This window comes from Artemia sp. Qi Xiang Cuo, chromosome 4 (genome assembly GCF_049724085.1).
Source record: "Artemia sp. Qi Xiang Cuo chromosome 4, ASM4972408v1, whole genome shotgun sequence".
In the NCBI taxonomy this organism is placed as follows: Eukaryota; Metazoa; Arthropoda; class Branchiopoda; order Anostraca; family Artemiidae; genus Artemia; species Artemia sp. Qi Xiang Cuo.
The window spans coordinates 25,128,538-25,144,332 of record NC_142797.1 but is presented as its reverse complement, the minus strand read 5'-3'; the positions used below and the strand labels follow the sequence as shown (position 1 = coordinate 25,144,332).

The following is a 15,795-nucleotide window of genomic DNA, read 5'->3' as shown; positions in this document are numbered from 1 at the left end:
ATATATAACCTATTGCCTATGTTATAAACAAAAGTTTGCAAATCATTGATGCTTGTAATATTTTTGTACTTATTCCAATCAAAACTTAGGTAATATTGTAGTTTTATCATTTTGAGAAAAAACAAATAGCCTTAAATAGACCATAGTGAACCCAATCATGGGGAATGGCAGTTTAATGCAAGGTAGCATTACAGATCAGCAGCTTTGTAGGAGAAAATGGCTTAATAAGCTTAAAAATATACCATTAGATTCCTTGTTTTATGCTCTTTTCCTGTATCACATGTGCTTCTGACAGTGTACCTTATCTTCCCTAATGGTCCTAAGATAGCCTATATAAAACTTTTAAATTGCCAAAGAAATTAACTTACTCTTATTTTTTCTCAATGATCCTAAATCTTTTTCATTATAGAGGATGTTGAGAAGCTAGATCAAACTATCCATTTAAATGTACCAAAGTAGGTTAGATCCTAATCTAAATTTATTCTTGCTTCAACCTCATAAAGAATATTTTAAATCCTGAGTTAAGTTACAAAACTAATGTCCTAAATATCATTTTAAATGATTAATTGTACCACAAAAGGTTTTATTTTAACCTCAAACCCAAAAAGAATTAAAAAAAAAACTAGCAATATTTATCAAAGTATAGCCTATCCTAGGCCCACAAATCAAGACAGTCTATACTTACTACTTTCTTTCCTGCTGATGAAAAACTTGGCTCAGACTTTCCAAAGAATTTAGTTTAAATTGCTTGTCCTTGAAAACAGGGTACTTTGAGCTATATAACCTTTTCCAGCTTCTGCGAACTCAAATATTTTCTCATCTAAGTTACATTTTGCTCCAACGTAAATGTAAGAAGTTGAAATACTTTCAACTTCTTCCGTCAGACCTCTAGCATTGCGTTTTGACTTATGGTTACGTTAACGTAAGGTCTTACGGAGGGTTATGAGTCTTACGGAAGGCTTACGGAGTTCAGTGTGAAGGGGAGAACGGAAAGCCGAAATTCAATGTGAAGGAACCTTAATATGAGATATTGTATTAAGTAAGTAAATTGAAAGATGCGAATTTTACAATATGAATGAAAAAAGTATCATTGATTTCTCAAAGAGATACAATAAAAGTGAAGTTACGTTGTATTGTAGGAAATCTGATCCCAACTTTTTGCTACAAAATCAATGCAAAGTGAGTCCGAATGATCTACCGTTGTTGATGACAACAATAACGAGCATCTCTCTATAGAAAAAGAAATCTAAAGAAAATCTATTCAAGAAAATGAAAAAGTCTTCTTTTGTGCATATATTTTTATTAATAAACAAACTTAAAAACATTATTACATTATTTTTTTTCTTAGGGTTCTGAAATCAATATCATACAGGTAGAAAAGTGTATTTTCTATCATGGAATCATTTGGTCGAATTATCTACGGAAATGCTGAAAAATAAGGTCTTGATATGAGGAGTGTAGAATGTGTAGGTTGGCCAAGAGGATTGAAAAATTCTATCCATCTTGTTTTTTGTAAGATGCATAACCATCCTTATGTTCGATGGACTACTATTAACAATGATAATGCTATTCTTATCAGTTTCAATTGTTCGAGGAAATCCGAGGCTACACAAATTTGTTTTTGTTTCAGCATAGATGCGTCCAACATGAATACGTTGATTATTTTATTTGTGTTCATGGAGCCAAGTCTAGTAGAACACGACCGTCGGGGGTGATTTCCAAGTAGGTTACAAATTGATTTAATGAAGTTAACGCACCGTTCTCCGTCAATGGTTCAGCAAAGGTGCGCTCTAGACGTACAGTGCCTATTCGTACAATACTCACATCGTGAGCGATACAATGAGATTTTCAATCAGTTATTCTGTTTTGGAATAGTGGTCAATCTCGGTCTAGAGGATTGCAATGTCAATTCGTAAATGGTTCTATAAGATTTATCAAAGGATAGAATTGGGATAGAAGGATAGAATTCCGTTTAATTTACACTCCAGATTGGAAAGTCCAAGCATTTCCAATTTGTGTGCGAGCTTTTAGATAATCCTATGTGTTCTTGAGAATACCATCGGCGAGGACAGCTTCATATTTCTTCTCGAATTGATGGTCGGAAAAAGTTTAGTCTATAAGTCACTTGTTTAATTTAAATCATTATACAGAGGGTCGGAGACATTGGATATAAATGTTACATAGAAATCATTAAGCGTTTTGTCTGTGTTAAACTGCTACCCAAGGATCAAAATCAGAGTTGCATTCTAGCTAACGAACTAGTAACTGTCTCTTGCCCCTGTGAGTGCAACTCTTTAATATCTTCTCAGTCTGATTGATTCCACTGTTGGTTTTGACCCTTTGAAGTTCTTAGTCATAAAACCTGCCGATAATCTCGTTATATTTGGTATCTCATAGACGATGCGTCACAGGTTTAATGTGTAGGACTTTTGACACTCTAAAAAGCTCAATGGACCATAAGTAGCTCCCCTTTTCAAAACCGTCAGTGATTCGATTGATTTAAACTGTATCACCGACAGATTATTTCTTTTATTCCACTTTCATTGGAATATTGTTTAAGAAAAGTGTCAAGTGTACTGTCATCGTTGCCTTGATGAACTTCAATTGGATAGAGAGCAACGGGGATGTTAATTGTAAATTTGCATGATTTTTTTTCAGATCATTAATAAAACCAACAGTGTTTTTCAATGTACAATATCTCGGGATGAGAAGGGAATAGTTCTGAGATCTTTTTACCGATGCAGCCTTGTTTGGACTATGACTATCAAGGAACTTAGTGCTATATTCCGGCAATACCTTCTTTACATGCGGATTGAAAAATTCACTACCACGATCTGTTTGATTGTTTCTATAATAATCCTGCTCAAGAATGCCTTCTAGAGCTTAACCAACTTCGTCACCTCTCACCTCTTCGTCACCTTACAGGAGGTAAATCACCAAGAATTACACTTGTATTTTCATCGTTTGAAGATCTGTTTAATTTTTACTGTAACAGTCTTGCCAAAGAATAATTTCTAGAGCTTTACCAACTTCGTCATTTCTCACCTCTTCGTCACCTTACAAGAGGTAAATCAATAATTGGCTCCATGATCAAGTCCATTCGACTCTCAGTAAAAATTACAGATGTTGTCCTATATTCAACCTACCTGGCCAGTTTTACTAATAAGGAAACTTTAAGAGCCTTCTAAGACCACGAGAAAGGATATACATGTATCTATGTGCAAAGACGGGGAATCCCTGCATGTAAAACCCTAAGAAAACCTCTTATTTAAACTTTCTAAATAAACCTTTGAAACAAACTCAGACAGGGAATCCTTGCTGGTACCTCTAGGGCTTTTACAAAGGCAGGGTGCCATAGTAGCTGGAATCGTTCATTCAAGATTGGACAATGATAATCAATATTCGATCGGTAGTATTTCCATAAACACTGGCATCCATGGATACACAACAAAGGGACTTCAAATTTCCTTAAACCTGGCACATCTGTTACATAGTAACAACTGCCGGAAATGTCCCTGCCGATTAAACTGTTAAAGAAATAGGTTAGTGGATATGGCCCCATTTCAGAGTAATCATGGCCTCACTACTTATATGTTTATTTCCCTCTATGTTGATTTGTATTTTTACCAGTGTATGGTTTTATTTTTATTTTATCTATTTTATCTTATATTTTATTTTGTCAATTTATCTATTATATTTTATTTTATCTATACTGTCGAACTTTTTAGAACTTTAAAGTTTGTGAATTTATTTTAATACGGTGGTATTTTGATTTTGTTTGTTTTTTTCTTATAGAAAATGGCAACGATAATGTTTTCTATATAAACAGAGAAAACAATAAGTTGCAACTTAAAGAAGGATACCGTTTTTATTTGTACATTAACACTTCTCCATGTGGTGATGCCAGGTATGTCGCTCAAAGCTGATGTATATTTACGGAATTTAATGCAGAGGGTGGGTTGGGAGTTCAGACGTATTTATTGCTATTGAAGGCAAGTCCTGAGCCAGATTTCTTTTATAATTCTTTCAATTTAATAATATTTTAATGTCATTAAATTGGATTATTTTTCTTGAAAATAAAATGGACCACAGTTCTAAATCATTCGATTAAGCTTCAATTGATAACGGCCCTTGCACATTTGCTCAATTAATTAGTTTAATTGTATAATCAACAATTTAAAATAAAGACAACAAAGAAAATTCAGATTATTTTTCATAGTAAAAAGTCTTTAATTTGTTTTTATACTATTTATATTGACATTACAAGGTATAATTAAATATCTGATTTGCCGCTAGTCTTTTATCGAGTTTTCTATATGACTAATTAATCTCTTTTTGAAAGAGTCAACAGGGAAACTTTTGGGGATAACTTTTCCGTGGAAGATCATTCCAGATCGAAGTGCAACGGCAGATAAATCTGTTATCCAAGTGTCTTGTTCTTGGCTGATAAAAAGTTCTAAATCCCTTTTTAACTGTCAAACTGGATCGGAGGGCAACTAGCCCCTCCTCAGATTCTCGTTTCCACCAAAGGATTGGATTAAAATTTTGGGATAGACATTTGTCCTCTTCTTCATGCTCTTTTTTCCCCAAATCTGCTTGATCAAAATTTTGAAATAGTCGATTTGCTCAAAATTTTCATCGGTCAATTAAGTGCAACTTCGGGTCTGCCGAAAATTCATTGCCCGCGGAGTAAAGGCTGTCACAAATGCAAGTCGCCCATTGTTAACATATATGGTTTTTATGGAAGGGGTGGTCGTATATAATTTTGGAGGGGGCTCATTCTATTGGAAACCAAAACTTTTAGTTCCATTTCCAAGTGTCAAAAGTAATCAGAGGAGAGCTTACCCCCCTCTCCACCTTTGTCCCCGTTGCATATAATAAAGATTTAGAGAAAGACATTTTGTTGAAAATGGTTCAAAGGCCAAATAACTTGCCCCATAGGCCTGCCCTGCCAGCCTCTCGGCCAAGGCCTGTAAATTATGCAAGCTGCCCACGGTTATCCTATTAGGATTTTTATGGGACAGGAGGACAAGTCTGATCCTGGGTCTCCAAAAGGGCTTAGAGTGTTAAAGTAAAAATTTGAGGAAATGTGGAGGAAAAGACCCTATTTGCTTATTGGTTGTGAAATAGGAATATCAGCAATATCTAAATAATGACTGAGGGTATCACGTGAAATAATAATAATAAGATAATAAGATATGAAAAATGAGATAAAAAAGTAAAATAATCTAAAAACAAATAAAATCCAAAACCGAAGAAATAAAACAACCAAATCAATATCTACAATTGTTGTAGCTGATCTACATAGGTCACTGAAGTGAATAGTTTTTTTTTGGCAAAAACACTAAAGTAACTAGATAAAAATAAATAAAAAGAACAAAAATTAATTATTCTGTTGCGAAATAATCCTATTGTTTACCACTATTGCTGCAATTCTCTTAGGTCTTTATTTGATGTCGTCCCCTTTTGATTTGATAAAACCTTATTAACCCCAATAACTACTGATTCACTTTTAAGAAGAATGTTATAAATCGGGTCAATATTTAAATTAACTGTATTTCTATTTATTAATTTAAAAAAAAATTCAAAAAAGAAGTTTTTCAAAGAAAAGTAAAGGCCATTTTAAGCTTAAGATCATCAGATACAAATACTTGTTAAAATTCAAACTAAAAACGAGCAGGAATTAAATAAACAATCATTGCAAAAAAATACAACAAGACAAGTAATAACAAATGAATATATAGATCTTAAAGCGAGTAATGCTTAAATTAAATATGCAAATCAAGCTTAAAACAAAAAAAAGAAATATTTTGCTATTGAAGTATAAATCAAACCCAAAGCAAACAGAAATTAAATAGACAATCAATGAAAACTAACATACAATAGATACTAATGTAAATGAATAAATAAATCTTAAAACGAGTGAAACTTAAATTGAATATGCGAATCAAGCTTGAAACGAACAAAAATGACTACATACAAGAGTTTGTATATTGCCTCCTTCTCTCACTGTAAAAATCTAAAAACTACTGTGTCATTGGCGCTTTACTGAAAACGAATTGTATTACAAATATTTTCTTTTGTTCTTAATATTGAAAATAAACATCAAAAATACAGTAAAATTTTGAAGTGATGAGCTTTCAGCAATTAATATAATTATATATCAAATGTTCAGTTTAATTTATTATTTTTTTCCAAAATTGTTCAAGAACCCTAAAATTGTCCCCTTCCTTAACTGTAAAAACCAAGAACCTACTGCGTCATTGGCGCTTCACTGAAAACGAATTATATTACAAATATCTTCTTTTCCAGTTCTTAAAGCAATGAATATGAAAATAAAATTGCAGTGATATAAAATCTTTAAGTTAAGGATGTTTAAAAAATCAAGATAATTATATATCAAATATTCAATTGGATTTTGTTTACACTTTCTAAGATTGTTCAAGACGCGTATAGTTTTCAGTAAAGCGCCAATGACGCAGTTTGATTGTTTATTAGTGTTTGTGTTTTTTGGCTCTATTGTAATTTCTGTTCCTTTTAAGTTTCATTTATGTTTCAATAGCAAAATTTTTTTTTTTCGTTTTAAGCTTGATTTTCATATTCAATCTAAGCATTACTCGCTTTAAGATCTATTTATTCATTTATTTTATTACTTGTATTTTTTTTGCTATGATTGTTTATTTAATTTCTGCTCGTTTTGGGTTTCATTTACTCTTTAATAGTAATTTCTGGTTATTTTGAGTTTGGATTTTAACAGGTATTTGTATCTGCTGATCTTAAAGTTTAAAATGGCCTTTACTCTTCTTTGAAAATTTTTTTTCGGTGTTTTTTTCTTAATTATTTTTTGTTCGTTTTTATTGCTAAAAGTTTCAAGTTTTTATAAATACCTTCAAAATCAAAGTTTTTTTCAAAATCAAAGTTTTTTTCAAAATCAAATGTTCATCAAAGTATCAAAGTAACAATTTCAAAGTAAAAAAAAAAATGGGTTTGTGTCCACCTCGGAGTTTTTATTATCTGATGTTTGAACTATTTTTAACAAAATGTCCATCTCAAAATTTTTATTGGCTGTTTCTGGGAAAAACGGCTTGGAGGGGGGGTTCTAATTGCCCTTCGATCTCTTTTAACGCTTTAAGAGTGAACTAGAACTTTCTGTTTTCAATCAAATGAGCGCTCTCTGAACTTTATAAGAGCATCCCTTCTATAAGAACCATATATACACCCAGGGCATAGCTTACAATGCCTGTCCCCGGGGACTGGGGGGGGGGTGTCGACCCCAGAGTTTTAATATCTCATGTTTGAAACTATTTTTAACAAAATGGCCGCCTCGAAATTTTTATCGGATGGGTTAGGGGAAGAAAATGGCGGGGAGGGGGGAAGGGCTAGTTGCCCTCCAATCTCTTTTGAATCTGAGAAAGTGAACGAGAAATTTCAATTTCCAATCAAATGAGCCCTCTCTGAAGTTTACACGAGCATCCCTTTCATAAGACCCATATACGGCCCCAGGACATAACTTAAAACGCCTGCCCCCTGGGCTCTGGGGGGCTTTATCGACACCGTAGTTTTGTTATCTGACATTTGAACTATTTAAAAAAAAATGGCTATCAAAATTTGTATCCGATGGGTTTGCGGAAAAAAGGGCGAGGGGCTGGGCTAGTTGCCCTCCGATCTCTTTTGACTCTTATAAAAAAAAACTAGAACTTTCAATTTCCTTTTAAATGAGCCCTTTCTGAAGTTTATACGAGCATCCTTTTCATAAGAACCATATATGCCCCAGGGTATAACTTACTACGCCTGTTCCTGGGCTCTAGGGTGTTGTGTCGACACCTGAGTTTTTGCTTTCTGACTTTTCAACAATTTTAAACTCGATGGATTTCTCAAAAATTTTTATCGGATGCATTCGGGAAAAAAGGGGCGTGGGGGGGGGGGGCTAGTCCCCCTCCGATCTCTTTTTACTCTTAAAAACTGGACTAGAAAATTCTATTTCCAATCAAATGAACCTTCTCTGAAGTTTTTACGAACATCCATTCTATAATAACCACAAATTCCCCCAGGGCATAATTTACAACGCCCGCCCTCGGTCCCTTGGGAGCTGCGTCGACCCCAGAGTTTTTGTTCTATGGTCTTATAACTATTTAAAAAAAATGGCTATCTCAAAGTTGTTAGAAACTTAAAGAGTTTCTTAGTTCTTAGAGTTTGAGAAAAAAGGGCATGGAGAGGGAGGGGGAGATGCCCTCCAATCTTTTTTTTACTCTTAAAAAGTAAACTAGAACTTTCACTTTCCAATCAAATGAGCCCTCTTTGAAGTTAATGCGAGCATCTTTTCCGTAAGAACCATATATGCCCCCAGGGCATAACTTACAACGCAGGTTCCTGGGCCGTGGGGGTTTGTGTCAACACCTGAGTTTTGTTAAATGACCTTGGAATTATTTTTAACAGAATAGCTGTCTCAAAATTTTTATCGAATGCATTTGGGAAAAAACGGCGTGGGCGGGGGAGGCTGGTTACCCTCTAATATTTTTTGACGCTTAAAAAGTGAAATAGAACTTTCAATTTCCAATCAAATGAGCCCTCTCGGAAGTTTATACGAGCATTCCTTCCATAAGAACCATACATGCCTCCAGGACATAACTTATAACCCTTGCTCTAAAGACTGTGGGGGGAGTGTCCAGCTCGAAGATATAATTTCCAGAGTTTTCAACTAAGTTGAACACAATGGCTGTCTAAAAATTTATATTGGATGTGTTTGGGGAAATGGTGGGCTTGGAAGGGGTTTTAGTTGCCTTCTGATCACTTTCGACTTTTAAAAAAGACACTAGCCATTTAAATTTCCAATCGAATGAGCTCTTTTTGAAGATTCTACGACAACACTTTCTATAAAAAACCTTTTATGCTCCCAGGGCAAAACTTACAACCCTTGCCCTGAGAGCTGTGGGGGGGTTTGTCATCCTCAAAGTCTTAATTTTCAGAGGTTTCAACTACGTTGAACAAAATGGCTATCTCAAAATTTTGATTGGATGTGTTTGGGGAAAAGGTGGGCGTGAGGAGGGTTAGTTGCCCTCCGATCACTTTCGACTGTTAAAAAGGGCACTAGGCCTTTGAATTTCCAATCAAATGAGCCCTTTTTTGAAGTTTCCACGACGAAGATTTCTATAAAAAGCTTATATGCCCCAGGGCATTACTTACAGCCCTTGCCCTGAGGGCTGTGGGGGAGTGTTCTCCTGGAAATCAACTACGTAGAACAAAATGGTTATCGCAAAATTTTGATTGGATGTGTTTGGGGAAATGGTGGGCGTGTTAGTTGCCTTCCAGTTACTTTTGACCCTTGAAAACGGCACTAGAACTCTCGATTTCCAATCGAATGAGCCCCCTATGAAGTTTATGCGTTGACCCCTTCTATATGAAGTGCCTCTGAAAAAAAAAGAGGAAAAATAATCAAACATTGGAGTCGTATGCCCTTTACTATAGGCAACGCTATAGCGTTGCCTCTGATATCTGAAAAGAATTAAAGAAACAACCCAATAGTTCTTCCCTTTGTATTATCAGTACCATTGGTATTGTTATTCTCTGTTTTTGTGCTTTTGTTGCCTTTCTGATTCTCTCACTAATTTACTGGTGCTATTGATTTTAGGATTTTGATATATTACAATTAATAAATATTGTGTTCCTATGTGCTATGATCCTTTTTTCTCTTTTGAGTATAGGATATTGAAATTCATTAATTATTCATATTCGGAATATTTCTAGTTGCCTGGAGCCTTAAGGAGAATCCGACTATGCAATCTACTCAGTTGGTGAAATAAGGGCACTTCCAACCTCTTTGGTATCACTTTAGTTATGCAAGGTAAATGGTAATATGGTTTATTGAGCCAATTTGCTGCTTGTTCGGGCTACTTTAAAAAAAAAATAGGATGATTGTTACAATTACCCAATCCTTTCTGCTACTTGTATGTTAAAAAAAATATGTTAAAGCATAAAAATTATGTCTTATTTTGAATGAATCTTTTTCTAATCATGGACTTTTCTTACCTTTTAAGATTGATTAATTAAAAAAAAAACTCCGAAAAATAAGTTTTTCAAAAAAAGGTATAGGCCATTTTAAACTTAAGCTCAGCAGATACAAATAACTTTTAAGCTCAGTTGATACGAATACCTGTTAAAATCCAAAGTCAAAACGACCAGAAATTACTATTAAAGAATAAATGAAACCCGAAACGAACAGAAATTAAATACACAATCATAGCAAAAAACATACAACAAGTAATAATGTAAATGAATAAATAGATCTTAAAGCGAGTAATGGTTAGATTGAATATGAAACTCAAGCTTCAAACGAAAAAAATATTTTGTTATTGAAATATATATGAAACTTAAAACGAACAGAAATTAGATAAACAATCAATGCAAACAAACATACAATAAATATTAATGTAAATGAATAAATAAATCTTAAAACAAGTGAAACTTAAATTGAATATACAAATCATGCTTGAAACGAACAAAAATCACTACAAACAAGAGTTTGGTATCGCCTCCTCTCACTGTAGGAGTCTAAAACCTACTTCGTCATTGGCGCTTTACTGAAAACCAAATTTATTACAAATATTTTCTTTTGTACTTAATATTGGTAATAAACATTAAAATTATAGTAAAGTTTTGTACTGGTGAGCTTTCAGCAATTAATATTATTATACATCAAATATTCAGTTTAGTTTATTAGTTCCTTCTAAGGTTGTTCAGGACGAATATAGTTACACTACAAACAAGAGTTTGGATTCTGCCCCCTTCCTTAACTGTAAATAAAAACCAAAAGCCTACTGCGTCATTGCCGCTTCACAGAAAATGAATTATATTATAAATATTTTATTTTCCAATTCTTACAGCATTTAAAATAAAAATAAAATTGCTGTGAAATAAATTATTTAACTGATGGATGTTTCAACAATTAACATCATTATGTATCAAATATTTAATTTGATGTTGTTTATACTTTCCATGACTGTTTAAGGCGCATATAGTTTTCAGTAAGGTGCCAGTGACGCAGTAGGTTTTATACTTTCGCGGTGAGAGAAGGAGGCAATATCCAAACTCTTGTTTGTAGTGGTTTTTGGTTCGTTTCAAGTTGGATTTGCATATTCGATCTAAGTTTCAATCGCTTTAGGATTTATTCATTCCTTAACATTAATATCTATTGTATGTTTGTTTGTATTGATAGTTTATTTAATTTCTGTTCGTTTCAAGTTTTATTTAAGTTTAAGTAGCAAAATATTTTTTTCGTTTTTAGCTTGATTTTCATATTCAATCTAAGCATTACTCGCTTTAAGATCTATTTACTCATTTATATTAATACTTGTTGTATGGTTTTTGCTATGATTGTTTATTTAATTTCTGTTCGTTTCGGGTTTCATTTATTCTTTAATAGTAATTTCTGGTCTTTTTGACTTTGAATTTTAACAGGTCTTTGTATCTGCTGAGCCTAAGTTTGAAATTGCCTTTGCTTTTCTTTAAAAAACTTATGTTTCGGAAAGTTTTTTTAATTAATAATAATAAAACATTGGAGCCGTATGGCCTCTACTATAGGCTTTTTATGCTACTTTTACTTTACTATAGTTGCCTCTGATAAATGACTGACTGATAAATGAATCAATCATCAGTTTTAATAACATCACTTTAAGATATTTCTAAGGGAGGTTGACAGGATATTTCTAAGGCTGATTGAATATCCTCGTTTCCCTTGATAAGAAAATGAATTGAACTTCCACATAAAAGTAAAACAACCTAATATTTGGAAGGCGAAATACAAATTCTCTTACCCTTGTTTTCTTCTATCCGATTAGGGTGATTAACTCTGTTTTAAATTAATCAGCTAAGACTGATCATTTAACTCACTGCCTTTGCTTTTTGATGACTAAAATATAGAAAATTGTGTCTTCCAGCTAGTTTACCATGTATAGTTAGATTCTGTCATTGTGTGATTAGAGAGTATCTATACTTGGGATGCTCCATGCTTGGGACAGGCCTAAACAGACATCCACGCCATCTAGGGAAGTATCCCAAAAAATTACACAACGACTTCTTTACACTAGTTGACATTTGCAGAAGTTTAAAATCCAAAGTCACTTTTTGTCTTAAGGGAGAAGGATCCTAAATGTCACGTACACTCTCAAAAATATTTTGTGAAGTTTTGTGAACTGTTTAGGATTGTATAAGTTTTGAAGTGATCGTTTACTTTCTTATTTATTAGTTCCTTGTAAAATAGAATTGGTGGGTCTAAACATTATTTTATTTTTATTTTTTTTACCAATTTAGAACAAAGTTCAATTATTTCAGTGACAGTGTTTGGTTCCATACCTGAGACTATCGTAATTATTGGTACTTGGCACATGTTTTATGTATGACAACTATAAACAGATATGAAATAGCCAGGGTTATTTTGCTTTGACCTGTTAAGATAGCCTAATGGCAAATCTAAAAAATCAACAAATTTCTGCATATAGGTTAGAACTATATGTGGCTTGATTGGTAGGTGGGCTGACAAGAAAAGTCGGGATGACAAGAAAAGAGCTGGTAAGAAATGGCATTATGGATTTATTTCACAAAATCTAGGCCTTTCACTCAAAACACCTGAAGTAATTAGCCCCTAGGGCAACCAGTTTCAAACGCTACAATTTTAGCATCTTCTTCTCCAAGCTGCGTATTGTTATGACCAGCTATGCTTTCTCTCCACAGAGTATATGGAATATGGACAAGAGTGCCTTGACCACTGTACAAAAATATACCGTTTTTGCCTGTGTTTCAGCATCTGGAAACTTTTTTCCACCAATAATGGTCTTCCCAAGGAATAAGACAACAGTAAGGATGACCTTAGGCCTCCACCTGGTGCTTTTACCTGTGTTAGTAACAGTGGTTGGACTACGGCTTCCGTGTTCATCAAGTTTCTAGGTCACTGCATCTTCACTGTATAGCCAAGCGAAGAAAAGTTCCAGCTACTTATTATAGATAATTAAGAATCTCACTTATCAGTTAAAACCATCCAGGTAGAAAAGGATAACTATTTGATCATGTTGACCTTGCCTCCACACACATCACACCAAATGCAACGACTTGATCTTGGGGTCTTCCACTCTCTGAAATCACATTATAACAAAGCTATTTCAAGATGGATGGTGAATAATCCAGGCATTCTAATTACTTTGTATGAAACCCCCTAGTCTTGTTGCGTTTCTAATACCCTTTCATTCACCTCATTGATGATCACTGCAGGGTTTCAAGCAAAAGTTATTTGCCCATTTAATGACCACATTTTTTTCAGTGACGATATTGCCATCAGCTCTTCCCGACTGACCATGGAGAGGTGTAGGGTATCCGAACGCATAAGTCCCCTGCACTTCAATCCAGACAGTTTCACCTATCTTGATAATGCCATATCCAAAAGCTAGTTCGAGGAAAGCCACATCAAAAGGTTGACCGAATTAGTGTGCAGAATACTGACGGATACTCCAGGGAGCAAAAGATTGAGAAGCGGATTACTCATCAAAAAGGCTAAGAAATTTGAAGAGGCTCTCGCAATCCCTCGTCATTTATCCCAAAAACATTTGAAATAACTCTTATTTAAAAGTAAAAGCAGCTCGAAGAGGTTTCAGACTTGGAAGGTGTTTCAGAATCCATGGAAATAGATCCAAAGAAAGGACGGTACTTGTGCATTTTATGGTACACAACGCTATATACTATACAAGGAACTACTAATGAAAACCCGTCAAACGGGTGTTAGCAAGAGATAAATGGATGGCCAAGCGTGGTTTGTCTTTGCGTTTATAATATTTTAACTGTTGTATTTTGGGAGTTAGGGGGAAAAAGGTACCTATGTTAAGTTTCATTTTTAATATATGTTATGATTTATCCCCCACCCCCATGGGCGCCCATAAGCTGAATTCCAGGGGGGGGGCAAACTTCGTCTAATTGCTACTTTTAATGCTATATAATAGAAATCTCAGAACAAAAATATAAAAATAAGGCAGAATCATTCAGCCAGGGGGGGCGACAGTGCGGCCCCCCCTGCCCCCCATATGGGTGCCCATGCCCCCTCCCCCCACTAATCTGCAAATATATAGCCCAAATTTGTTTCTAAACTATTGTATATTCATTCTATTTTATTATATTTCATTAGCATTAACCAAACTTGACTTCTTTCGTGTGTACCATATAATGCACAAGTACTGAAAGGACCTTCAGTTCAGAGGAGCCCTCCTTTTTCTACTTTAAATGCTAGTGACTTTGTTTTGGTTCTTGAAAAAGAAACAATTAATGGAAATACCACAGTGTTGATGAATTCATTTCAGAACTCACAGAGGAACAACACCAAAAATTTTCCCAGGTATGAAGACTCCTCCGTGCTGTTGGTTAGCCCTATATTTCTATGGCATGCTAAAAAATTACCCAAGCCGCTACCTTTAGGGAAAAAAAAAATAAAATAAAGCGTTCCCAGATGGGAACGTTGGGCGCTAATGGACAGAAAATGTCCCGTTTTGGTGTCTTATTGAATTTTATGACGACGTCGTCAAGACTGATTTTATAAAGCACGTTGATTTAATTTTTATTTCCAAATGAGCTCTTAAACAGCTCTCTATGATGTTCTAGTTCTCTGCTAGTTGCGGGGAAATAGGGAAGAAAGAACAAAAAAAAATACCGTACGTGTTTTTAGTTGTTTTTTTTACAATTATCAAAACAAGTTTTATTTGAAAAATTGAAAAAAAATAATGTGATATTCTATATGTTGTAGAAGTAACACTCATTTTTTAGGAACGCTTTCATGTGATTTCTGTTCTAATTTTCGTAGAACCGGAAGTTACAGATGGTAAAGATAATTTTGAAAGTACATATCCTGAACTGGAGTCGAAAATTGTTGGGACAGGGGCAGGTTTGCCATCCTTAATGATTTAACATTATTTCTAGTGATTTTTCATGTTGCCTAGGGATTTTCTTCTGGCTAGTGATTTATAGTGGTTTTTTTTCTAAAATTAGTGATTTTTTCCTAAATCTAGTGATTTCTCAAAATATAGCACGTAGATTCATGATTCAATCGGATAAATTATGCAGGAAGCTAATTAATAAAAAAAAGCAAAATAGTGATTCACTATTGTTCCTAATATGTTCCAGATTAGTATTTATGCAAATATACCGCCTTTGAAACTTCCGATTTCCCACCATATATCGATATCAGATATAGACCTCAGAGCGTTATCATCAAGGTAATAGACGAACCTAATTAATCGCAAAATTGCAAAAATTTTCTATACTTCCAATTTCACAACGTTTGCTCAGGTTGAAATTTTTGTCTTCATATTAATTGTTATCTATCTCAATAATCTATCAGTTCTAAATTAGATTTTCTTCTGTTAAAACCTTTGAAAGTGGAGTGAATGGCGGATATGAATACACCCTCTACATCTGCAAATATAACAGAAATAGAGTAATTAAAAAATAAGAAGGTAGGTATAGATTAAGCATAATTTTCTAAATAAAAAAAATAAATCATCGGAAAAGAAAATACGACTTAGTCCTTTTTATAATAGGATTTGTAGTATAACTAGATAGATTAAATCGATAATAGGTTGATGATTGAAGTCGTTTGGGAGTAAGGGGGTGGGGGTTGTATCTACTCTGGAAATTGTCTCATGGTTAAACTTAGTTTTACCCATAAAAGGCTAAGAAACGACAAAAATTTGCCTGAAAGAGGGAGAAAACACCCACTAAAAGTCAAAGAACTTCAATTGAAGTCAAACAATTAGATTCGACGTA

General features: G+C 34.0%; 1 long non-coding RNA gene across 2 annotated transcripts in view; it reads left to right on the top strand.

The window, feature by feature from the left end:
- Nucleotides 1–15,795, top strand: part of LOC148952922 (uncharacterized) — a 73,579-nt gene that overhangs the window by 31,345 nt on the left and 26,439 nt on the right. For both annotated transcript variants that reach the window (XR_016141684.1, XR_016141685.1), the window contains one exon: nt 9,745–9,841. This is a non-coding gene — a long non-coding RNA (uncharacterized LOC148952922). The remainder of the gene's footprint in view (nt 1–9,744; nt 9,842–15,795) is intronic.